Below are 27798 nucleotides of genomic sequence, written 5' to 3' on the forward strand. Positions count from 1 at the left end.
TTTCTAACAGAAGGTGATATGTGATTAGGTATACAATAAAACTAATTTACCTTAAAGTAATTTCTCCTGAGTGTCCTCAACTATCTTATGATCTACAGCATTCAAATTGGGAGGGGATTTTTTTTTTTTTTTTTTTTTTTTAGCAAAAGATAAAGCTGACTTTTTTCAGGCTGTTTTTAGCCTGGTTTCCTATGGAAACAAGACTGAGCAACAATATAACACAGTCTGTGTGTCCTCTCCTTGTAATTTCTGAACTAAGTAGCCTGATTTCAACTAAATATGACTGAGGAGGTAGAAATCTCAAAGATAGTTATACTCTTATAAATTTTGAAAGCAGCAGCTGCTGGAGAGAAGAGAGACCAGGATCCTTGTATTAACATGCAGGGTGCTAACAATCTTATCAGCCCATTTCTGCTGTCAAGTGTGGCAGCCAGCATACCATCACCAGAATATATGCATACTCAGAGATAAAAGAAGACCTCTGTAATTCAATTATTAACCAAGGGACATAAATCCACAGGAAATTGGTCCTCTTCAATTTTGGTTTTTTTAGGCCTTTTCTCTTTTAACTAGACAGCCAAGATACCAGGCTGATGAGGGCGAAAAATTAAACAAAAATAAGGAACAGTTTAAATGAAAACCAAAAGCATACAAAATCCATACTATAGCAAAAGAGAAAAGTAAATTGGTGGAATAGAGAGTTTATAAGTTTCTATATTATAAGGATAGACAGCTTTTAAGGTTATGTCCTACATTTAAATACATTGAAAATTTTACCAGGTTCAGAAGTCCTACACATACATATACACAGACAAACACAGATACAGGAGGAGATTATGAGCATCACATTTAGCTGCAACTAACTAACATATTGAATGATTCAGCTTTTTGATGCAGATAAAAATGACATAAGGCTGAAAATCATTTTAATTTCCTATATTCCACAGCCAAGGAAACACATAATGGTTAAAGAACTGGGACTCCTCCACCAAAACCATTTTTACAGCTCTTGAGTGATTAGTTTGACATGGTCTAGCATAATTATCTATGCCATAATTTCTCCTTGCCTGTGTGAAAAATGCTTCAAAAACCACCAAATACTCACTAAGTCACTGTCAAAATCCATACATTGAATAAAGAAAGTGGTATAAAAAGTTATTTGTTACACAAAGTAGCATAATTGTTCATTATATATCCAATGTTCTGTCAGTGTTTACTATAAATGAGACTGTTCTGTTCCAAGATTTCACAAGAAAAATACAAATTCTGAGCTTTCTGCCAAAAAATTTCAAAATCTAGAAAGTATTTCTCAGCTAGCAGCTCCTGAAATATAGTTAATGTTTGATCATTACCTAATAATTATGAAGGGAAAAAAAATTAAAAATGGAAAAAAAATACCTAAATACCTTCATTTTTCTCTGATTTTTGCAGCAACTTTTTTTTTTCTTTTTTTTTGGGGGGGGGGGGGGGGGGTCAGATCTCTTTTCCCTTGCATCCCCTCTGCTCATGCTGGGAATCAGGTGTGTGCTGCCAGCAGGACTTGTTAATTCAAGGAGCTTGCTGCTGTCCAATTAAGCCTGCTGCCAGATCACAGACAGGCAGACACTAAGGTACCTAATTCTCCTTCCTAGTTCAGCAGTAAATGCAACACCATTAGCGTAGTCTAGGTATTAATTCACTCATTTGTAGGCATACTTTAAGGTTAATTCATGTCACTCCAAATCGAAAAAAAACTAAAAGAAGTGAAGAAGGATATCAAGCAGTTAAATAAGGCTCAGTAAAAAACAGAATTGCCTCTAGTCAAGAAAGTAATCCAGAAGGCCTGAACTCAGATGAAAGTTTACTCAAGCAATCGAATTTTACTATTCGAAAGTTCCTATGTGCCTAAAATATCCCTTTAATACATCCACAGATATTTTCCAGGTTTGGGAATGCAAAGAAACCAGCATTTAGCTAAAATGAAACATAAAAATCAAGTTCATAATCTCCTGCCTACCTTCCATGAAAAACTGAATTCATTAGATATTTTTATGACAGGATCATGATCAAGCACATCTGAAGTACAGTGTTAACCAAGATTTAAAATGCAACTCAAAGTGCTGGTTCCCCTTTTTTTTCAGTAGCTGGATGTAGCTGAGCCTATATCCAATTTGTAGTCTGCAGGCATTATACAAGAACAGACTGTCTTGGTGTAATCCATAAAGAATAACTAAGAGCATCCCAATCATCAATAAGACTTAAGTTTGCTATGGATGGATATACATCTCAGCCAAAATAGCATTTGAAAAAAATTCAGAATCTTTATTCAGTGGATATACTCTCAGTCAAGGATATACTCAGGATATTTTCAGACATAGCAGTTCAGGTTCAGCTCCTTTCTCTGGCTACTGCAATTCAAGCTGCTGTCTCCTACTACTCTGCAGGTTATGCAAAGCATCAGGCTATGTGACCTGAGAGAGAAATCAGGTATGGGATGCACAGCTCCTTACACTGTACACTGTATTATGACAGAAGCAGATACCCAATCCAGGCTGATGGAGGATCCAATTAACCTCAGAGAACTGTGCTGAAGTTGCCCAAAAGTAGCCAGCAATTAGCAAAGGAGACCCATACATATCTTAAGTGCTATCTCTCTCTAGATCACTACAGAGATATAAAAGCAACTTTCCTGAGATGAAGAAACTCCTTCATTTAAAAATGTGCTTGGGATCACTCTTTTCCTTCAGGCAGCACTGGTAAAAATCCATCTGATGTTTTCAGGTCCCCTACATACACTTGTCTAATGGATTCACTGCTTCTTTGAGGTGGGAGAACTGAAGCTTTATCTGCAACATCTAATTTCCCTGGAAAGTGTCTTCACAAATGGGCTGTACATTATTCTGGCTGGGAAAGAGCTCCCTCCAGCCTTTCCTTAGTCAAGACGAGAAAGAAAAAAAGAGCATGATTCTGTAGCTACAAGGGTAGAGCAGCTGTGTGAGAGAGAAGTACGCTCCAGATCCTTCTGCCATAACTGTTTATGAAATATATTCAGTAACTGGTGAGCATAAGGCACTAGACAGATCCGAGAGGCAGGTTTAAAGCCCTTGACTCCGTGTTTGCCCCAAGCAGCTCTGCTGCCTTGCACTCAGTTCTCACCCTTGCAGCCTATACTTTCTTGAGGACAAGATAAAGAGCTGCTAACAAAACTTCTAATCTTGACATTTAAATATTAGTCAGTGGCTATGCTCAGCACCTCAGAAGCCAAATCTTCCTTTTATTTGTGGGTGTTTTGGTTTCTTGGGTTTTAAAAATTCTTCTCATGATGGGAAAAGCAACTTTATTTCCAGCCTCCTTAAAAAAGCCATCCACGGAAATAGATAACATAACAACATTATAAAAGAGACAGAATTAGCAGTCGTGAAAAGTACAGAAGGCTTGGAATAAAATATATATTTGCTGGGAATAAAAGCAGTGACACTGACAGTGGCACTTGAAAGAGAGATCTGCAGACAGGGTTTTTACAGACACTGAGGCCTGTAGGATACTGTATTTAACTTGCTGCATACTTGATTTCATCTTAGAAAGTTAGGATAGCTGAAAAATGGGTGCTGATGTGCAGTCCACAGCTACCATCATTCCCCCATGATTAGACAACAGGTTTACTGAAATCCACTGAATGTCCTCTGCACTTTGTGGATCCCATTTGAGCGCTGGAGCCCATGTGAGTAATCCTCAGAGTTAGAGTGTTTTCCTGTCTAGAAAGAGCAAATAATCTATGTCAACTAGCAGAAAGAGCAAGAACAATATTAACTAGAAAGCTTGTATGTTTATAAAATATTTAAATACTTATCAATATAGTATTTTAAACCCAATACATAATGCAGGAGACAAAATACTTCAGGTAGCATGAGGAGTTAAAAGATAAACACAAAGCATAGTGTAATGATGAAAGACACAACCACTACAAAATATATGTAATAGGTACTGACTGCTCCTCTCATTGTGTGATACATTTATTATCAAGAACTTGATGAAACCTAGTGTCACTGACCAAGGCTCCAGGCTTTATCAGGCTGGGAGAAACAGCAACACATTCATGCAGCTTTCATGATGCATATAGAGAATGAGAGACGACAGTTGGATCTAGCAGTCAGGAAAATGGAATTTAAGCACTGACTAAGAGTTACTGCACTCCAGTAAGTATGTTTCTCTGGATAGTATTTTAATCAAGTGCTCTTGAACTTGGGCAATACATCTGCTCTATTTCCCAAGCTATCATACACAAAGATTCTCAAGCTGCTATAATTTATAAATGGACCTCACACGGTCCTCCCAGATATTATTAAATCCAACCAAAAGTGGCCATTCCACTATGCACTCCACTGTCTCCATAGCAATGACAACATTTCAAGTTAGAAAAAATACTGAGAAATTTAAATAATAAGGAAAAAAAATCACAAATGAGCAAAAAAAACCAAACAAAAACAACCAAGCCAGAAAAAAAGAAATCATAAATACAGCCCAGGGCTCCCCAAGAGATGAGGCTCAGGAAGAAGGAATGACAGTTTGCAGTATTTTGAGGAGGCACAGTGAGCTTTGCGTGATGATGCTAATAATAAATACAAATTCAGAAAAGACCACAATTTCAACTTTTGCCCAAGGCTCTTTTGAATGTCTGTATGCTCCTGAATGTCTAATATGGCAGTGGTTTTATTCTATATGGCTAGTGATCTAGTACCATTTAATTAAAGCAATTACACTAGAAATTCATTTTCATGAAGGAATAACACGCTTTGCTTGTTAGACAGAAGCAGACAACCGAAAACTGAGTTGATTCCACATGAGTTCAATTGCTAATTTTTAATTTTATGACAGTCCTTGGATGCTGTGGCAATTTCCATTTCTGCACTTGCTTGCAGAATGCAGAAAAGCCCCATGACAGAGTAAGGGCGTATCAGTAGTCGTCACACAGGCTTTTCTTGGGCAGAATGGTACCTGGAAAGTTCATATATTTAGGGCAGATTTTCAGAAGATAATTACTTTTGTTCCCACAAGTTTTTTGGAGGTTCCAAATAAGAGCTTTTGAAAACTCCATCCTGAAAGCACAGCTTTTAGGTCGCCAGTAATGGTTCATCAACCATTTCTTTCAAAGCCTCTCAGCACCTGAAAACCTTTTCAATAAACTTCTTTCTATAGAGACATCTCTTTTTTTTAGGAACTACACATGTATATGAAGGGACAGAGTTTTTTTGCCATTTAAAAGCAGTGCATTCTATTCACAGCAAGCAATCATAGAAAATTCTGTTGAAATTCCATCTATTCTCAAATGGTTTTGAAAGGGATCTAAAGGTAGACACAGGGTATGTTTTTATTCCATCTTGTTGCAAAAACTGACATTAGATCATCACTTCAATTTTGTGAGAAATCTGTGTTCCTAAATGGTTTTTGTTGGTGAAGAAGGAAGTTTGCTTAGTTTTGCCTTATTTTAATATTGCTTGCCCATTGACACTGCCATTTTAAGACCCGCTGGCTGAAACTGAAGAATTACAACAGTCATGCAATTCTTCTCCACCTCCTGCAATCAGCTGAGCTGCACCAGCACCTGCCTAACCTAAATAAATATGGAGGCAATGCAAGGTGGGTTTCCCAATAGGTTTATTATGACTTGCACTAACTTGAGGGACTCAGTGATAAGGGTTTTCCTTGTGTATTCTTGTGATTGTGGACTTGCTGGCTTTGAAGAGTTGCCAGACAAAAATGGGTGAACCTCTGTGACCTAATTTACTGAGCCACTGCCAAGAAATATACAGAAGCAAAACAGTGGTTGAAGGTGAATATTCCCAGTTGCTAAAATGGTTTATCAATATTCAGAAATAAAATATGGAAAGATACAACACCTGCATTACTGATAGTTAATCAAGATTTTTTTTCTACGTTTATGTACATTTCACAAATTTTTACACCTTCAGACTTTCTTGGTTTTACTTTTACATTATTTTTTTCCAGTCTGAGGTTGTGCACTTGCTTTAACATTTTGTTTTCTAAGGTGCATAAAAGCTAAAGATATATAATCTTAAAGACCTAAAGAAACTCCAAACCCACATATTGTGCCATAGCTTAGAACCTCTGTTGAGTCATTATATTTTTTATACAAAAGAAAAGGCACAAAATTCACTTTTCTGTGAATGAAAGTCATATTATTAAGTCCATTAATCCCAGGAAAATATTTACAAATTGTCTTAGAAATGGTTCTGTTATGAATTAAGCACACATGTCTCATCAGGAACTGCTTTTTCACAACTCTGAAGTAAGCAGCCACTGAATCATTACTCCAAGAACCTTATGAAGAAAGTAAAGTAATCCTTTCACTTCTTCAGTGAGTAAACAGAACATTCTAGCTCAGGACAGCAGTAGCTTTTACTTGGAGACAATCTCTTCCATGTAACCAAACTATCAAGGGTCTGCTTCAATTCACAGAGGGAGAATCAGTATTGACAACAAGCAAGAGCAATGAAATCTTCAGAGAGGCTGTAACAGGAAAGAATGCTCTTATTGAGCACAGTCTTAATTCTGTATATAATTAATGCATCATTCAGTATTTAGGTCCCATTTCTGCAAATTTATATTTTACAGACATTTTATTTAGTCCTTAAAGTGGAAACACTGGCTGGGTGACCTGACAAACAAGAAGAAATTCCTGACGAAGGAACACAGTACACATATACTGAAACATTTAAGAGAGTCCATCCCCACAATGAACTACTTCAAAGGCATCCAGGGAATAAAAACCATATTTTTTTAGAATGGGATATTTTAAGAATCAGCACAACAAAAAACAGGAAAGAAAGAAGAAGCATTTTCCAACAGTTTCCTGTCAATGGGGAGGAAAATCTCTCCAGCACATTGCACAGAAATACAGTACATACTTAAAAGCTGAGCTAGTATATGACAGAGAGAAGATTTAAAACAAGCTAATAAAATTTTGAGACGTGTACAACCTCCACCACCCTCCCTATCTCCAAGATTTCCACCAAGAATTTGGAATCCTGTCCAGCCTTTTAGCAAGAAACTGGTCTAACTAGATTAAATTTTTTTCTGATCTCCATCCCATTACCTGACGTCAGACATTTCACTGTTTTTAACCTCATTCTTGTGCAGTCACCAGCTGTAGCATCCATGTATGAAACACCATTACACTGAGAACACCACACATCACTGTACTCGCTCTGCCTGCACAGTCCCCATCACAGGTATGCATTTTTGCTGCTCACAAGTTCACTGCAACTAAAAACCATTTCTTCTCAAAGAATTTATGTATTTGAAAATTGGTAATTTCATTACTAAAGAAGATCCATCCTCCACAGTTAACTTGGTTTCAATAATGGTCAGTGAAGCACTGCACCCGAGTCCCTTAAAGAAGCTTTGATCCTACAGCAAACCCTTTGCTGGTTCCAGAAATCGGCAAGGAACTCTGACTGCCTGCTAAGAAAACTGCAAGGGACCAGCATCAGAGAAAGAGGCAGAGAGGACTTCTCTGTAAAAAAGTTTTGGCAGGAGAAAGAAGGAAAGGATGAGGAGTTTCTTAGATATATTTCCTGCCTTAAAAAAAAAGGGATTTTAGCCATTTATTTTCTCAGCCTGATGAGTGAGGTCCTTCCTACTACGTCTGATCTGTGGCCAGTGGCATCCCAGGTGAAAACACTATCTTTTGATGTTGCATATATGATAGAAACATAGGAATGGTTTGGGTTGTAGGGATCCTTAAAGACCCTCCTCTGCTATGGACAAAGGCATCTTCCACAAGACTAGATTGTTCAAAGCTCCATCCAGTGTGGTCTTGAACACTCCTAGGGATGGTGTTGCCAAACAAGCTGTATTTATTTTAAAAAAGAGCCCATACAGCACTGGAGGGAAATGCTGGGACCTAACCAAGAAGAAGGTTTAGTCCATGAAAGCCATAGCAGCTAACAAAGCAGCCTCGAAGTGATGTCCATGTGCTACAAATTAGAGCTTAGGACTTGACATGCTCCAGTGATCTGAGAGCTGGGGGAGGAGGCTAACATAGGAAGAAGGAATGCAACTCTGATAATGGACACAAAGAATGGAGAATTTATGGGCAACAAAGATATTTGGCAGGACTCCCAAAATAAGGAAGAAATTCATCTGAAATCAGCTCCAAGTGGGTAGAAGGTAATTCTGGCAGTGGGGATCTGCAGTGACCAACCCACAGACCACTGATCCAGGAAACCCACCAACCCCAAAGAAGAGAGAAACTGAGCATGTAAACTTAATCAGCATGAGAAGTGAGAGAATCATAAACCAATAGAACCTAGAATACTAAATACCAAGAGAACTTTTAACTTCTATCTAGTGAATACTAATTCCAGTGAACACTAATTCCTTTGTTTACTAAAATGCATAAGTAATCAAAACTTTTGACAACTGGTGTACATATTAGGTGGAGCAATCCCCATCTACCTCAGTGCTGAATAATGTCAACTTTCTAGCATAATAGCCTGGTTGGAGAGTCTATTTCCCAGGTTTTGGTGACAACAGGACATCCACAGGTTCTCTGGGCAACCATTTCCAGTGTCTCGCTACCTTCAGAGAAATTAATTTCTTCCTGATATATTATCTAAAGATACCCATTTTCAGCTTAAAGCCACTCCCCTTGCCCTATCACTACACGCCCTTGTAAAAAGTCCCTTTCCAGCATTCCTGGGGCTCCCCTTTAGGTAATGGAACACTGTTTTAGGGTCTTCCCAGAGCCTTCTCTTCAGATTGAACAACCCCAGTTTGCTCAGCCTGTCTTCATAGTAGAGGTATGATTCTACACACATTTAGATATATAGGTATATGTAGATACACATATATACATATATGTATGGATGTATGTACATATTCATATACAAACCTATAGATATCTATTCCAAAGTTTCCTAATGGAAACCATTAGGAGGTCTATTTCTAAGTGACCAGTTCAGAGCATTTTAGCCACAGAGTTACATGGTCCTGCTGGCTAGGACTAGGGATAGGATCTTTTGATTCAGGACAAGTGTTTATACAAGGATTGTCTAGTGGTCCCAAGACCCTACAAACTGGGGGCAAGTGTGAAGATTCCACCCACAAGGGATATCTGGTCCCTCTCCATGACCCCTGTTACACTCACAAATATGGGTAAATGAGAGCAATTGTTCCACAGTGTCTGAAGAAAGATTTTAGATTTATTTTAGACTATGAACTGTTTTCATGAGCTGGTATTAAAGAAGTTGCTGAGGACTAAGAGAAGTTTCTTTGGAAATTAACTGACTGGATGCTGATCAAGGTTATATTTACTGGAAGGTAGAAAAGATGCCCAAGAAAGGAGGGACTGCAGGGGAAGTGTTAATACTGACAGAAAAAAAAAGCAAAACAAGGAGAGGTATTTCCTCCCGAGAGGGAAAGAGTGTTCAGCTGACTGTCAAAGGGGGAGGGGGGCAGCACTATCACAATGTTGGGGAAGGAGGATAAATTTCAGTGTTAGTGCTAGGGGGAAAGATTTAGGGCCACTAAATCACCTAGCAGTGCTCTCCATATATTTGGGATTTAGCATTTATAGCAAAATAAAATAACTTACAGAATAAAATAGAGGGCTATGTAGTGAAGTAAAGCACTAATTATACAGTGTTTAAATAGCCTCTTGCTCCAAGACTATTTTAAACCGCCTTAACTAGACTCCATCATGACAAACCATTCTGTGCTAGGCTAGGACATATACCTGTTGTACTAAGCCACAGCAATTGCTTTAATCTCTACCAGGCATGGTAGCTTTCCAACTAGTTTGTGCTGCAGTACTCCTGAGAAAGGCTCACCTAGAGCCCAGATCACCACGATAGCTGTTGTAGTACCTACAGCATTGGGTCTCCCTTTCACTATTTTACTATGTCTAATGACATATATATATATATTTCAAAACCCCTGGTAGGTGATGACCAGGTAAAAAGATTACATCTATCAAATCTGTTAGAATTACTTTGGGAAATAGTCTTTAAAAATACTGGGTTTATGGCACATAATGATAGTGTCCTTGATTCAGATAATATTGTGGTTAAAAGACTAGGAGGTAGAGGATTGGATTTTGCATCTTTTATGTCCTCATCTTGTGGAACTTGTAACTTTTTATCAGCACTTCAGATGTGGCCACATAAAAACACACTGAAAGCAGATTACCATTAATGCTGGCTAAATCCCCAGTTTAACATACTGCATTATTGACAAAGGATGGAAGGTGGAAGTCCAGGGGGAAAAATACCATACATGCAAGCCATTTAATAAAAGCTTCAACAAAGCAAACACACCACAGTTGGATATTGTCATAAAATTCTCCCAGAAACAGATATATAAGTTTATATACATTTGAAAGTTCCATATGTCTTCTAGTGCCATCATTTCAGGCACTTAGAAAGAATTAAGAGTGATGTAGGGCTATTCAATGGGCCTCACATACCTGTGGGGTTTTTTTAATAAACAGGTTAAAGTATGGAAACCCTAAATCAGAAAAAAACAATGAAATTTCCCTTTCTTAGAAATTCACAAGCCTCTTAAGACTGACACAGATTGGTCCCTACAAGAAGACAAACAAATGACACCATGTCTCACTCCCTCAAGTTTTGCATGGTATCAGCATTTTCACAGAAAAGTTAATTCAATGTTACTAAATAACAAAAGAACTGAGGAAAAAGAAAAATCTTTCTACTACTTCAGAACATAAATCTCTATATTTCTACACAGCAATTCTAGAATATTCTATCTGAAGACTTTTGTTGCTGAAGAAAGGAAATCTCCAAGTAAGCACAGTTATACACTTCTACCTTCCATCACACTGGTCCATAAATCAACTGTGGAGCAATTTTTCACAGTTATGAGCTTGGAAAGACTTATCTTGCTTGGAAAGCAAGTTCCTACTCCAGTATGAAAATTTGAAACAAACTTTCTAAATAATATACAATTTCTATTTTCCTCTACCTGGTATGACCAATAGCAGAACAGTAAATTACTGTACTGGTAGCCATGTATTCACTCCCATTGATCTCCAAATAGAAGTCATGACTCCTGTGCCTCAGATTGATAGTGCTGTTACAAAAGCTCTGATGCTTACCTGAAAGGAAGAAAGCTATTTGGATTTACTTTGAAAATTAATTTTAAATTAGTTACAGCAAGTATTCACCTGAATAAATAATGTGATCCCATATTTTTTTTGGTGAATGCTTCCAGCTTCTAAAAAGATGTTTGTTTGAAGACCATGACCATACTTCTCTAGACAAACGGATCTCCTTAGAGTGGTTTCTCTGGGGAGCTCACTCTGCTCTTCATAGGTCTATAAGAAAAACATTCCAAGTTTTTCACTTTTCTGTTTTGAAATAAAAGAAGCAACCCTAAGACTAAACTTAATATTGTCAATTCTAAGAAAAAAGCTTTTCTTTGAACATGCTTGGAAGACAGGGTGGCAATTTCACTTCCTACTCCTGTGCTAAGTCATGTATCTACAACGAGTCCTTCCCACTGGTCTTCTAAAAACTATGTTTCTTTTTATTTATCATGGAGATTAGTGTACGATTCTAGCTTTTCTAAAAGGAATTGCACTTTTTATGCCTAATCATGACTGGGATGAGTTCAGCTTCCTGTTTGACATAACTTTCCTCTGAATGAATAATGAGATCTCTGGTAATGCTCAGCCCACAAAACAGTGGTTTCCTAATTCTTCAGACATCTCTGCTTCTTTCTTCTGTAACTTGGACTGCACTCTAAACTAGTCTAAGATGTGAAAGCACATAATGCAACTGGTTTTGTCAGTAAAATCAAGCTCTGTGTCAAAGTAAGGCTGCCGATGTAGAAGAGGTGGCTTTTTAATCTCCCTCAGAAGACGGAGTTTAGTGAGGAGGGAGTTTAGAGGCAGTATGTACTGCTTAATAAACACTACAAGAGGAATCCAAACTTCTGTATCAGATATACCAACAAAAGTTTACTTAAGGAACCAAATGAGCAGAAAATGGTTGATTGCATGACAAGTCCTGTCTCACAAATTACTACTTCTCTGGAAGAGTAAATAAAGTTTGCATATGATGCAACTGATTTGCAAAAAGGAGTTGAATTTCCAAAAGCCTTCTTTCAGATAGCATACTTAGAAGAGCCTTAAACCTGAGTATTGTGGGAGGAGAGTCAAGAGTGTCATCTGGCCTGGCAACTGGCTAGCAGACATGAAGCACATTAGGAATAAAAGGGTCACTATTCACAACAGAGAAGGAAGCATTCCCATCAACTTCTCTCTGGTCTCATGACACTGAACTTTCTTTTTTACCATCTGAGAAATGAGAATGGTACGTGAAAGGAAAGTCTGATAGTAAAGAATTAACCAGAAGAAGAGTAAATAAAATTGTCTTTGAGGATCTTACAATACTTAATCACTTGGCAAACAAATTACAGATGAAATTCAGATTAGTTACTTGCAAAGTACTGCGCATGCAGGGCAAGAAAGGACAGTTCTAACCACAGAAAGTCATGGACTGCTGCAACTTTCATTAGTATCAACAGTCAATTTAAACCCTTTGATTACTGTTCTTCATGCCCAACAGATGTTAAAAACAAAATAGAATTTTAGGAATTATTAGGCAGCAAGAAACAAGAGCAAAAGAGAAAATTATTTACTATGTAACCTTACAATGCAAAACATCTGCACAATTTCAACAAGATGGTATATTCAGCAAAGACATAGAGAATACTATGAGTTAACTTTGTCTTTGAGAAGATTAAATAGGTTAAGAAACTTGAATTAAAAGAAAAAAAGACAGCCTTATATTTTATTTTACCAATACTGTCTGCTGTATGCATGTCTTGGACTAAACCATCTAGTTGTGATTTACTTCTGCCTTTTCAGGATGTTTCTGCCTATATTCAGTTGTTTGTGATTATAGGGATTATGGATGGAAGCTAAAGGGAAAAAACATATTAGGGTGTTTTTTATTTTGTTTTGATTTGTTTGTTTGCCTTTTTGCCTCTAGTATGCTCCTTGAAATCTACTGGGGCAGCAGCTACTACAATTATGTCAGAAAACAGGGGCGGGAGAAGAGAGAAGATAAAATTTCTTCAGCAGTCAGGGAAGGCACAAATGGAATTAGATGTGGGCAGCACACACATTTTAGAATTATAATTTGAAATTAAGCCTTCAACACTAAAGTTCTGCTTCTGGGAAATCCATCTGAGCTAGCAGTTTCTGTGGAGCTGGGTAAAATTATGAGGGAGGAGCATCTGTTGCCAGTGAGTGACACCTGTTACTGACAGCACATTGTTGGTTGGTGCAAGGTCATGGTACTACAGATAGAAGCTGCATTCCATGCTGCAAACTTCACTAGAATGCAAAATGCTCCCAAGAACACTGAAAACAAAACGTTAACAAGACTGAAAAAATAAAAAGAAAAAAGCTTCTTAAGCAGATATGTGAAATGGGAAAAGTGGTAATCAGTAATACAGGAGAGTTTTGTACTAAGTCAAAGATATTAGATGAGGGGGATCACAATATGGTATGTCTCCTAAACCTTGCCAAATCTTCATCTCATGTAATTCAATCACAGCTGTAACATCACTAAACAGCAAGGAGAAGGAGATAAGCCAGGCTTCTCTCTCTGTTGGAATTTTCAAGAAGTTCTGAACTTTGCAGTACAATATCTAAAGCAACCCTCAGAAGGAAACAGAAATAATAATAAACTACTCAATAGTAAACCAAGAGTCTAGTCTACTAAATCGTTCCAAGAGAAACATTTAAAATAAATGAATGCTTTAGCTTTCAACTTTGAAGAACTGTTCTCATTTTCATGGAGTGTTTAAAATAAGTCTGCGTCCCATATGAACCTGGCACTTGAATACACTTACAGCAGTGCTTCAGCAGCTGCCACTTCATCTGAACAAACTGTGGTTTTCCCCTCTCTAGATGAACTCAGACATAAACCAAACATTCGTTTTTCAACCGTGCCTTGCCTAGTCTTTCTGCTGACAACTCCACTCCACAGGCAAACCCTGTGTTCACATTTGCTGTCTCTTGGGCCCTCAGTGACAAACACTCTTGCAGCAGAATAGGCTTCATGAAGAAGAGGACCTGCGAGTCAAATCCCAAACCACCCTCTTAATGAATTTATGCACCTGAATCCAAAGTCTGATGCTCAAGAGAATCAAACTCTACACCAGGTGTTTGGGGTTTTTTTCTTGTAAATGTGCTTCTAGGGTTCATCCTAACTTTGCTAGGGTAAGACAGCTGTAGTGTATCCAGTGGTGCTGTTTTGGGTATCGTTTGAAGCTCCAATCCTATCAACAGTCAAAGTCACAGAATACTTCAGTGTGCATCTAATCTCACATTTTTTAATGAATGAATTATTTCAATAATATTTCCTACCTATATTTATACAGTTCCATTAAGCTGCTACTGTATGAATACCAGGAAAGGTCCAAAAAGGAATTTTTAAAAGGAATCAAGATGTGTTTTGGGCAGAACAAAGACCACAGGGAAGAAGATGCAGAGTAAATTTTATACAGAAAGTTGACATGGCAATAAGAAAGCCTAAATTCAGACACCTGCACAGTACCTTTGATATGCATCTAAGGAGTCTTGTTAAAATATAATGAAGACAGGAAAGGAAACATTCATACAAAAAACCCCATACCTACTGTCCTGCACATATTTGCATCACAATGGTGGATGGTACAGGTTTAGAGTAAGCAAGATGGGTAGTGTTCAGTCTGTAGGATAAAAGCTGTTTTATTTTTTTTTTGCAAACTTGGAAAGTGCTTAGTGAATCAAGATGAGAGTTGCAGCTACAAAAATGAAAATCTCACGAGTATCACAGCAAGAGCATTTCCATGGAGAACTGCTTGGTAGCATTCCTCCTCCTATAGGTTCCTGTATCTCAGCCAGACTTTCACAAATGATTCTCCATTTACATTAATCACTTCCTGGTGTCCAAAAACAGACGCAACAGAGCCTGTTATGCAGAAGAGCTGCTTGGAGACTGCAGCTAAAGCCAGTCAGTGACACTCTGGAAATACAAAGTGCTAAGTACTTTTACAACACAAGTTGAGCATCTGAATATTTTAAAATGCATTTCTTTCTCACATGTAAAAGGAAAATAATAGCTCAGGACAGATTATGAAAATAAAAGGATTTAATTAAGTTTCTAGAAATAGTAGTTGTAAGAGAAGAGGCTATGAGAGCTATAGCTTATCTTCACAACAGAATTTGAATAAGATATAGTATACAACAGAGAAAATAATTAATTGCCTAAGTACAATAAGTGATCCTGTATGAGGATTTGTGCATGAGTATACTTCTAGGACTATCTTTACTCATAGGTAGCCAAACAAAGCTCCTGCAACAATCGTAGTTATCTCTATTTTTAATGTTTGATGTTACAATTCTAAATTTCTAATAGTATGCTGGCATAGTGTCTTTTAAGTTTTTTCCTCTATTTTAGAGGTGAGCTAGTATTTTTGGTGTTTTAAGCAGAAATATATGCTAGAAATGCTGAGAAAATCATAAAGTAATGGAAAAAGTACATGACATAAGTCTGCACCATTCCATACTTGATTTATTATGGCCTTGACATAAGAAATATGAATTTATAAAGTATTCTCTGAATTAACTGAGATGTCTCTGTTTTCTGGGAGGGAGAAATAATGTCTAAATTGACAGTAAGACAAGATTTACCAAGCAGCTTTTGAGAGAACATGCTAGAAACCCGGAGTTAAATGCTCTAAACAATTTAGCAGGTTTACTACGTAGTCCTAGTACAAGATCAAAGTATTTGTTTTGCACTAGCCTAGTGATTACAAACAGCTGAAATGTGGGGAAGGGTGTGTTCCAAAAAAAAAAAAAAAGGAGGATTTTGCCTATTTTCTATTGTTTCCTTTTTCTGGTAATATTATCACATCTCTCTAAAACAACAAACAGCCAAGAGCTGGATTAGCACAGAGGGGGTGCAATCCCCATCACAATCCTGCCCAGAGGGACCTGAAGTAAGAGGTGCTGCACAGCTGCTGCCTGCACTGCCTTGCTCTATTTTATGATACAATCACTATGAACAGTATTTATATCACCTGCTTTTAGACAGCTAATATGAGCTTTCAGTGCCTCAAATTTAGGCACCTTCCTGCAGCAAAGTGATTCTGACTACCTCTGCTGAGGATCCAGACTCACCCTGTAGCTAAAAGAGGGAAAGCTTTGAAGAAATTCATGCTTGCACCTACAGAAGCAAGCAGAGCAGTTCAATGGAAGCAGCTCCTTAGGGTAATGCATGGCTGATGAGAAACTGACATCCACACTGTACCCATTAAAGGGTTTGGATTTATTTTGATCTGGAACGAGGAATTTGATTATCTGGAAATGGTTGGAGCATATTGTCTGGTTACCCCCAAAAAAGTCCACCTTGTGTTCTCCAAGATCATTTTATAATGTGAATCCAAGCACAGCAAGTAGAGACAATGGGGAGCTTTACTTCAAAAGCACGTACCTAATTCATATACCAAAATGCTAATGCAGGTATGTTCCCTGAATGCTTCCAGGGAATTATGTAGAACATCTTAATTAGAAGTCTTCCCTTCTCCATTTACTAGAAGTTTACTACAACAGAAAAGGAAAAAAAAGACACATATTATCTATTTTCTTGTCATGTACTATAACAAGAAAAAAGAAAACAAAGACCATAGAAATCTGTAGATTTCCAAGGGAAACTGCAGGATATCCACACATCAAAATACCAGGTTCATAAACCTGATTAAGCAGATGCCTAAATCCAGCTGGATTCAAAATGACAAACGCTTCTTTTTGTGTAATGAACATACACAGGAGAATAGCACTCCTCTCTCATGGCTAGCAAGTTGAAGTTTCTGCCTCAGAACAGCCAATACAACTCCTTGGGGCAGGGGAGCTGTTTTTTATGGGTTTTTTACAGAGATCTTTGGGTTCTTAAAAAGACACTGCCTCAAACTGCTTTCTAAGCTTGTAGTATCTAAATCCTTGATAAAATCCTTCTAGGACCTTTTGGAGGTCTGCATATTCATAATTTCTGTAAAAGTGTATTACTGGATCTGCATGCAATCAAATACTTGCAATGTAGCCTTCACTTATGAGTAGAACAACACCTTTCACTTCACTTGGCCTTTTTTTGCTAGAATCACACATCACTTCATATGCTGAAACCTTCTGATGTCATATATATAGTAAAAAAATATTGTTTCACAAATGAAAGCAAATTAACAGCTTTGCTTTAATCATCTGTAGATAGATAGATAGAGGGACATTATATATATAAATATGCACCTCACAAATAGCATACAGACTTCCATCTTTCATAAATCCATTCCAAGTTTTTCAAGTATTTGGGTATCTTGATACCTTAAGAAGGTATAAAAAAATTCCCTAAACCATACTAAAATGGAAGTATCTTGGAGCCTGGCTCTTTGTTCTTTCTCACATAGTCAAGTTCTTTTCTTAGCTGAAACATATACTGTGAATCAAAACCTTTAAAATTGTCTTTTCATTATGGGATCATGAAGAATTTATATTTCACAATTTCAGTCCTTGAGAAACGTACTTGACTGAGAGTGACTAATTATGAAAATCAAAGCAACAGCAGGGAATATTTACTGAAGGAACTAATGACAACTATGAAGTTCAAACACTAGGAATACTGTCAGAAATACTCCAACAACCACTTGTGCCTGGTGAAATTTTGAAAGCAAATAAAATTCTACAGAATTCATGTGCAAAAAATGCAAAAAAAGATTAAAGACTCACATCTGAAGGGAAGCTGCCACATGACATTTCCTTCACCTCCACAAGCTGCTGCACGTTGTCACGGAGCACCTCGTCTCCCTCACTCTCCTCTTTATTTCCCATTTACTTTCCTTTTGATCCTATCGCCAATGGGCTTTCAAGTACATTATTTTTGGATCCATCCCTTTTACTTGTCCCTAGCATCATACAGAAATACAAATATCTCTGGTTTTATCAAATCAATATCTCAGCCCCAATTCACAGACTTCTGTCCTGGTTTTTCATCCAGCTCTGGTTCTGTTCAAAGTATAGCTTTTTCTACCAGTATCTGCTCATGTGCCACAGTGCAAGAAATAAGTTTTAAGCAACAGTCATCACAATACCTGGTTCATTAAGTGTATTTGTTGCATTTATGTACAGAATCTGCATCACTGGTAACTACCAACTTTCTGTAAAGAATAAGTGGATTATTCATTTTTAAATAAGCAATTTCCTTGCTCTACTGCATGATGCCAAAGAAAAAACTCCAGGCTGTTCTGCCTACCTGAGTTACTAAAATAGCTGTATCTTGACCATGGGGGGTTTTTATATTGTGATTATAAATGAAAATTAGTCACAGGGAAAAACAGTGTCAAGGAGTACCATCACTATTTGCATACAGGATCATGAACAATTTATATTTCACAATTTCAGTCCTTGAGTCCTTACCACCATTTATTGTCAACCCCACAATATAACATAAGAATAATTTTGCTGATATAATACTTTTCACATCAGGTTATAGTCACAATATGCTACTATGTTAAATCACATTTTATTTACACTATTAAAAAACTTGTTTTGGTGTTTCTTTCCTAATTTTGGATTTATTTGCTGCTAGTAAAAGCACAGTTAACATAAAAAATGTCAACAAATAAAGTTTTTGCCTGTTGGCCATGTGCAGTCCAGTAAAGGAGATTAGAGCAGTAGTAAATATATCAGTGAGCCCTGTGGTGCCACACACTATGTGCTTCCTCAGTCCTGATTTAGACTGAAGCTGCACTTACCTCTGGTGTTCCACACTTTTAGGCAGCAGCAACTTATTCCATTGCATTACTCTGAAACTGTACCTTTTCTAAAATTATTTTTAATTAGAAAAACCTTTTTGTCAAAGCCTGTGTATCTGTTTAAATCAAATCAAAACAAAACAATCAAAAAAGCCAAATCTTTTGCAATTTCATATTAATTTTATCTTTAGATTTCATTATGTTGATTCCTTTTCAGTGCAATTTGATAAGATGAAAAAGCTACCGGCAATGGTAAATGTCCCTACTCTAAACTTTGTCGAGTAATTATGAAATAATTACATTAAAAACTGTCATGCTAATGAAAAAAACCTAATTTTCCACTGCCCAAATACAGTATCACAATTTTCATCTTAAGAGTCAATATCACAGTAAATGGTAGATAAGCAGTGCTTTGCTTGAATTAGCTTATATTCACTGCAATTTTGTCAGGCTTCAGTCTAGAGGCTGTCATTTTTCATTCCTGCATTCTGATGTGGATTTTGACTTTTCTGCCTATAGCAGAATGGCAAAGGCAGTGCTTTTCAGCACACCCCGTCACTTCTACCTCGCGGCTGCTTTTTTCTTGTTTTGTCCTTTGCCTGTATTCTTCCCAAACTGTTGATGATTGAGAAGCAAAAATACATCTGTACAACTGTTTGCTATTGATATTTCTCCCTCCTCCAGAAGTGAGGAAGAAAAAGTTCAATAAACCTCTCATTCCTAACATCTTTATCTGAAGTCATGTCCTATACCCAAATCCAAACCAATCCAATACCTTCTTCTACTCCACACAGTATTAAATTACTTCACAAGGCAACAGGTGCTGTCACTCAATGAAAGTCAGGTCAGGTAAGGCATCCTGACCCACCTGGACCACACCACATCATTTGTAGGTGGGCTGCAAGGCACTGGTTCCTGGAGTGCTGCCAGGGGAATGAGATGCCAGGGGAAGCTCATTACAGTAATGATTCATATGAAGGACATGGATTGCTGGATAATGTCCAGAGGACAGCATGAAAATAATCACAGGGCTGAAGCACCTCTCCTGTGAAGACAGGCTAAGAGACCTGGGGCTGTTCAGTCTGAAGAAGAGAAGCCTTCTCAGAAAACTTATAGCAACCTTCCAGTATCTAAAGAGGGCCTATAGAAAAGCTGGAGAGGGACTTTTTACAAGGACATCAGCAACAGAACAAGGGGGGAATGGCTTTAAATTGAAATATCTAATCTAAAGATTAGATGTTAGGAAGACATTCTTCATTGTGAGGGTGGTGAGACACTGGAACAGGTTGCCCAGAGAAGCTGTGACTGCCGCATCCCTCCAACTGTTCAAGGCCGGTTTAGTTTGGGCTCTGAGCAACATTGTCTACTGGAAGGTGTCCCAGCCTAAGAAAAGGCAGGCTGGAACTAGGTGATTTTTATGGTTAAAAAAACATTCCATGATTTTTTTCATTACTCACCTCATAGCAGAGCAAGGGGACCACTGTGAAGCTGTTGCCATCTCCTTCCTACCTGAAGCTGTCACAGAGATGCCCCATCTGCTGGCTCACAAAGGATGACTCTGCAGTTCTTGTGAGTACATGAGAATTTTAGCAGAAAATTCCTGGGACCTCTGCTGTGGCAAGAATATGGATGGACAGCTAGTGGTGTTCATTTTTTTAAAAGAAATTCCATGGGTTTTAACTTCCACAGTCTAAAATAAAATACTAATTACAGATGAGCTGTAAAATTAGAGCTTGTAAACAAGACTCTGTTAGCCCAAATTTAAGCAGAATTGCTGCATTAAAACATGCAAAAATTATAAAATATTACTTTAGTTATTATGTATTATATTCCAGCAGATATTGAAAAACTCAGCCTGTGTTTCTTTACTTTTACACAGCTCTGCAGAAGCAAACTTGTGTGCCTCATACTTTTGTTCCCCATTGCTTTGTTCCTTCTCAAAGACTGAACTGACTGGACTCCTCTCCGTATCACCAGGAGTTTCTTACATATGGCTTAACTTTCAAGAAAATGATCTTCCAAAATAAATAGTACAGAAAATAAAATTCTGGGAAAAGAAAGAAGTCATGGCCCTTCTAAAATCCAACAATCTTGACAGGCTTTAGTCAGAAAGTGCTCCAAGAAAAGGCTGACAGAAAATTCACTGAAAGGAGTCTAAACCCTAAATATAAGAAGACCACACTAAATGGTATCTTCTTTTCAGAAGATAAAACTACAGGCGGATAAAACTACAGTCTGAAGTTGCAGAAGCACAATACTAAAGAAATTTTAAAAAGTAGGAGGGGAAGGGAGAGGGGGGCAGGCAGGGCCAGGACATAGGCATACACCAAAAAAACCCAACAAAAAGATCAAGTAACTGGGAAAAAGTAACATGGAGCGAAGCTGTTGGAAATCTACTGTCATGTTATCTTTATAATAAGGCAACACAAATTAAATACTAACTCCTGGGAAGGACCAAATAAACAATAAAGGTGAAAGAATTCTAGTAACCTAGTCAGTGAAAACTAGAGGACACTGAGTCAGCTACTCATGAGTGCCCAAGAAGAATGATTTCTTGATGAGATTGTTGTATCTGATATTAAACAAAAAAAAGAAGTCAAAGAAAGAAACTCTTCCCCCAGCATGCTGTGGACACGGAACAGGGTAATTGTGTAGAGAAGTGAAGGACTGCTGACAGGATGCTTGCAGAGGCAAGAGCATTTTGAGACTGTATCAAGCTGTTTGAGATGTGCTAAAGGGGGGATGCAGAGATGCTGAAAGCCTAGGGGATGTTCAGGGAAGGACTAAAGAAAAAGACGAGACACTAAGGGGAGGGACTTTGAGAAAGACATCACACAACACTGCGGCAGTTGTTAGTCACCCACAAACACACAGTCAGATAAGTGATAGAAGTGTCATGCTCACTTTTGAGTTCAGTACTAACTAACTAAGCCCCTATGAAATGACTACAAAATTATGAGAGTTTTTATCCTGGTTTTATTTTCAGGATTGATGGCAACAAGAAGAGAATTTACACTGAAAGTAAAAAACTAATCTCAGAAAGCCTTGTAAGTCCACTCATCAGCATTCCACCAAATACCCACCTCCTCTGTCACTGTTATGTCCATGTAACTGCACAAGAAATGCTTCCTTACTTCCTACATCAGAGCTCTGAAGCAAACTGAATGTAGATATGCCCCAATCTTCCCAGCCCACTCTGCATCCTCCTTTCTCTTAATATCAAATGTATTATTAGTTCTGTGTCTTTTATTGCTTTTCTAATTTTGTTGTTACACTGCTCCTCTGAAAATTGCTGCATAAGTCTTGAATGAATATAATATCCTGAATTAATATAATGTCATAAATGAATGAGAATATAATGGTGTTAATCACAAAGGAAAGCTGTTCTTATTTATTTTAACTGTTCCCTGAAATAATCTTGCCAAAATGCTTTTGGTCTTGTTAAAGTTTCATTTTAAGTACTTACTTGATTTTGTATTTGTATACTGCTTAAATTGATGTTTGCGTTGTTTTTCACCTGAGAAGACATTTGAAAAGGAGGGTCAGCATTGTATAATCAATAGATTCATCATGTTATTTATATGGAATTCATCAGAACTTAATTTCCTTAAACTTCATGATATTTGGAACACCTCTTGCATTTCTGATGAGCAGCCCAATTAAAAAATAATGAACCTGTTTTTTTCTAAAACTGACTTATTATTATCTTGGTGGTTTCCAACAGCAACCCAGAGCTCAGTTTTATATCAAATTATTTTGTGCCTGTTGGCCAGCAATACCTTTGCAACCTTCTAAGGTGCTTCAAAAGTCAAACAATTTCCCCAGGAGAAAGTTTTAAAGCTGCTACTATTCCCAGTACCAAGTTTATATCTAGGCTCATAAAGAAAATAAAACTTGTAGCAGAAACAGATAGAACCCACAGGATGTTCAAGACCTCTCTCTTGTACCTTAACCTTAGTGGAACTCCTTAGGAGAACAGCTTCATCTTTATCAGACAACACCAGGATTTCTGCTGCTGACTCTCCATGGGACATTTTTGTTTGTTTTTGCAGTATTACTCCTAAAATATTAATATTCCTAAAAAATACATATTTATAGAACACAAAATGTTAAACCCCTCATCAGGGTATAGAAGGAACTGTTCTACACCACCACCCACTCCCACTAACAGGGAAATAAAAACATCTTCCAAGAATGTTTTCTGTTTCATGCACATGTTTAAGGAATGACCAGGCCATTTTTGGAACTACAGCCTACCCAAAACTCAACTTCAACAACAATCATGTGCACGTCCAATAGTTAACTGCGATGTGCTAAAAAACAGGCACATAAAGCATCCTCTCTGTCTCAATGAACACAGAATCATAGATTCGTTAAATTATTTGGGTTGGAAGGAACCTTGAAAATTATCCAGTTCCAACCCCCTGCCATGGGTAGGGACACTTTTCATTAAATCAGGTTCTTCAAAGTCCCATATAGGCTGGCCATGAACACTTCCAGGGATGGAGCATACATAACTCTACTGGGCAACATTTTTCTGTGCCTCACCACCCTCACAGTAAGGAGTTTCTTCCTAATATCTAATCTAAACCTATCCTTTTCACCTTAAAGCCACTGCTCCTTGTCCTATCACTGCATGCATATTGTAAAACGTCCCCCTCCACTCTCACGTTATTTCTTGTTATTATGCAATACTATTAATGCACATGGAATTGCTTCAAAAAGAAGCAATCCCTCCAAAAAAACTGCCTTGAAAATGTTGTCTCAAAAGGTGGAGGGAGGACTCAACTCTCTCACTCATCAGCAAGCATCACACACCGGGTTTTTGTCCTACCTCCCATTCACTGGCTGATTACAGTTGTTCTAACTTCCCTCATGCATTGTATCCTGTAGCCTTAAGCACCCGTATGAGAAATTATCCTGCAAGGCAGGAAGCTGCCTAAAATAAGGGACTGTACCAGTAAAAACAGTGGAAGCTCTTTGTGGAAGCAATAAGTATTTCTGCAATGACAAGTAACTTTAAAAACTGAATTATCTGTTATTTTTTTCTTATTTTGAAATGAGGATGTATGTATGTGTCTGTGTAGCATAAACAAGAAGTGGTGTGAATAGAATGGAAAATAACAATTTAGAAGAGAGAAGTTCCCTGTAAGGAACTGCAAAAATGTTCAGAATATATTCTATAACTCGCCTTTGCAAATTAACTCCTCATGTTGAAAGACATGCCTGCAGCTCACTTGTAAAATTAGATCAACCAAGACACTTTTTCCACAAAAATTTGTTTGAATATTTTGTTCCTGTTATATCTAATGCAACTTGATAAGTTCCTTTGCTCCAAAGGGTTCCAATGATTAGCACTTGCAGATCGCAGCAGGGTGAAATAAAAATGAGACAAATATTTGTGGAATAAATATTGGTAATGTTTATAAATTTGCCTTTCATATGAGCGTGTCAAAAATACAAATATGTATTAATCAGAAAATGTGGCTGCTAGCTGTTAGTATCAACTTCCCAAAATGCTTATTGTTGAAAATTTTAAATGGCTCATATCATATTTGCCTGTTTCAACTGAATAAGATTTTGTATCTCTATATCCCTATATTGGATTTACATAAAGGTATAGAAACCTTAATATCCATTTTGAGAAGTTTTATTTTGCTATGTCAGTCCTTTTCTTATGACTCATCTGGATAGTCACTGGATGCAACAGGTTGATTGGCTCCAAACATCAGGCAAGCCACAGAATGGAACAAAAAGATGAGCATTTAGGTAACAGCCACTAAAATGATGATGATCCTAATTTACCAATGTCGTTACTCTTTCTAGAAAGGTTTATTGTCCATGCTGTACAATAAATGTAATAATGATGATGAAAGAACTATAAAAATAACCTAAAAGTTTATAAGTCAATAGCAAAGTGACACACATGATTCTTTAACCCAGCTGAATTTTATGGACTGATATCAGATTTGTTTGGCATTACAGAATAAAATTTGGATTAATCCAAATTAAGTGCAGAATTTTCTTCATCTTGAGTTGGCTTTTTGCTCTTCTTACAGTTGAAATGGATTGGGAACTTCTGTAGTATTTCCTCTTTGGTCAAAATCAGATTTAGCTGGAGGTCTAATAGGCATGGAGGTAATGGCATCAGTGACCATCCTGTCACTGAAAAATGGAAATTACTCTAGAACACTCAAAGAAGAAAAAAACTAACAATGACAGGAAAATGATGTGACTATTAAAAAGCCAATTGGACCTCGCTTATAATCCAAATTTGTAATCTACTTGTTATCCATACTGTTACTTATGCCTCAGAATGCAATACAATCTCAACAGACTTTTTGAATCTAAGGAGCTGTTTGGGTACAGGGGTTTATATATATACATATACATACATATATATGTTCATACACTGTGGACATAATACTTCCATGGATTCCTCTAGGCTGAAGAGACAGAATTGGGCAGACTGTGAGAGGAGCAATTTAAATACAATCATCAGATACAAAAAGCTTTACTTCAGCACTGATCTGTATTTATGTGTTTAAGTATTCGCCAGCAACCAGATTTTGGTATACAAGGTGGAAAGAGTTAGTGGTTTGGCCAGTTTCTGTACTGAGCATAGACTGTGCTTTAGACAATGATTTACGGTGTCCAGCTGGAGCAGCTTTAAAAAGCAAACTCAAACTCTAAATTACTAATTAACAAGGTACAAAGATGCATCCACAAACGATCCATCAATTACTGTTGAATCTCACCAGGATATGAAGCTGGCGTCTTTCAGAAAGACAACTGAAAAATTAAACAGCAGATTTATTTGTATTATATTTGATGTCTATGTAAAAGAGAAATGTTTAAACAGTACGTACATAACTATGGCATTATGATTTTGTAAGTCATGAAGAAATACTGAAATAAATGTAAAATGGAACCTCTTTGGAGATAGGACTGTTTTCTCCTTGCATTTCTTCAGTGCTTCTCACAATTAAATTGCAATTTTAAATTTTGATCATTTACTGCTCTATTTACTTTTGTAAAAAGAACCTCTCCAATTAATCCTCAATCAAATTCCTCCATCAGCTGCATTCAATGGAGGCAGATAGGCAAAAATCAGGTTTGGAGGGGGGCCTTTAACTCAAAAAACTAAAAACAGAAGCGTGCACGTGCCTCAGAGCCAATCTGACTACAATCAATTCAAACACAGCTTTTAGTATGCTGTCTCAGTAGTTAAAGAAGAAAGAGGCTTTGGAGTTCTCATTTAAGGAACAGTACAGGACTTCTGAAGATCAGCTTTAAGAACAAGCTAATCACCGTTTCAGCATTCAGTTTCAGGAAGTCCTTTCTGGAAGTCCTTCCACTTCATCAGCCATGCTACATGGCAAAGACAGGTGTTTGTCTTTAATCAGTGAATATTAGCTAAGTTCCAGGTATTCCATCAACAGTGCTTATTGCCAGGCCACAGTCAGCACAAAAACATAGTACAGAATAGTAATGGTCATGGAATACTGCTCCTGCTTGTTACCAATTCAATAAATAAACATCTCGTCTGCCACTCTTTTAAATACTTTCATTTTTAAATTAGATTTTGATTTTCTGCTCAAAACTACCTAAAATTCTAGGTCAAGCCAACACAACTTACTTTGCAATTTTGATTTGCATCACCTGTCCTCCCAGCTTTATTTTGCAACAGGACTGATAGGCAAGGATAGACTACTTCACAAAATAAAAACTGTTTTATTAACGAATGTTTTACTGTGAGTTGGCATCAAATTTTTGAAACAGATTTAAATATATGCATGCTATGCAAAGATTGGACGAGATAAGAATACTGTAACTCAAAATTATTCTAACTGGTTAAAGGGAAAATGGCCTGAGTGAGAAACTATTCAATAGGTATTTTCCATGTTTCTCTACAACAGAGTGCTGACAGATTAAATGATATATATCTATTCTCATCCAAGGAGCCTAAATTGCTTATCTGCAGCATTTACTTATGTGCTAAAGTTGTAAAACCAAAAAGCTAATATCAGAGAACTAAATATTCATATTTTGTGTTTACTCTGTGAATCAATTCTGTGTAACAAAAGAAGATGAAGCTGCTGTTTGCATTCACAGCTCCCTTCCCTCTGAAACACTACATCAGTTTAGGAGAAAAGATAAAAAACAGATCAGGTTGAGCCACTGGACACTGCTGTTCACAAGCCCTTGCCTTTGATTTGTCACTACATTGTTTACACTTTATAAGGACAAGCACTCATTTAAAAACAAGGTTACTTAGAAACTGGAAGGCATTTAGAAATTGTTCAACATCTGAAGTTTCATGGCTGACAATTGGATACTTAGGACATACAAAGAAGCATTTTGCCACTGCTTTTAACCATCTCTATTTCAGTGCTACTGTGAGCACAATTGTAAGGTCAAAGGTGCATAGAGTTGGGAATGAGCACCCTCAGGTGTAGAAAAGATTTGAAACACAAAAACAGCAATAAATAACAGTATACAAACATGAGGTCTAACAACCTAATCCCTTTGCCTCCTAACACCAAATTCAACATGCCATAAAATCAGCAGACACCCACTAAACTGACCACATTAACTATCACACACTGACATGATAACAAACAAGAGTTTCCCTAAGGTAGTAACATCCTCTAAGTATTTTTCCTCATCCCAGGCAAATGTTCAGCTCCATCAGTTTTGGAGAACAGATGACTATGCTAGTATGGCTTGTAGAGTTCATGGTGATGCAGTTAGAAAGCCAAGAACAAATGTGGAGATAATTGTTGCCGTCTATTGCAATGGTTTCATACCTTCTCCCAGGTTTCTCATGGGCAGCTCCTCACAGCACTGACTCCTTCTTCTCAGCAGAGCCAACAAACTCCATCTCTCATCTCGACTGACCAACCTGCTCTTTTATAATACCCGTCTTAATTGGATCCAGCTGTGGCCTATTAAGGGCAGGCTTGTTCTTAATGC

General features: G+C 37.4%; 1 protein-coding gene and 2 long non-coding RNA genes across 4 annotated transcripts in view; all 3 read right to left on the reverse strand.

Moving 5' to 3' along the window:
* GPC6 (glypican 6) overlaps nucleotides 1-27798 on the reverse strand; it is a 724766-nt gene that overhangs the window by 688179 nt on the left and 8789 nt on the right. The gene's annotated exons all lie outside the window — the stretch shown is intronic.
* On the reverse strand, nucleotides 1504-27701 carry LOC135295349 (uncharacterized). The gene is made up of 4 exons (XR_010357411.1): nucleotides 27633-27701; nucleotides 22770-22899; nucleotides 22289-22339; nucleotides 1504-3734 (listed from the first exon to the last, which is right to left on the reverse strand). It is a non-coding gene; the product is annotated as an uncharacterized LOC135295349 (long non-coding RNA).
* LOC135295348 (uncharacterized) lies at nucleotides 4790-20324 on the reverse strand. The gene is made up of 3 exons (XR_010357410.1): nucleotides 20280-20324; nucleotides 11186-11335; nucleotides 4790-4974 (listed from the first exon to the last, which is right to left on the reverse strand). It is a non-coding gene; the product is annotated as an uncharacterized LOC135295348 (long non-coding RNA).

This window comes from Passer domesticus, chromosome 2 (genome assembly GCF_036417665.1).
Source record: "Passer domesticus isolate bPasDom1 chromosome 2, bPasDom1.hap1, whole genome shotgun sequence".
Lineage (NCBI taxonomy): Eukaryota > Metazoa > Chordata > Aves > Passeriformes > Passeridae > Passer > Passer domesticus.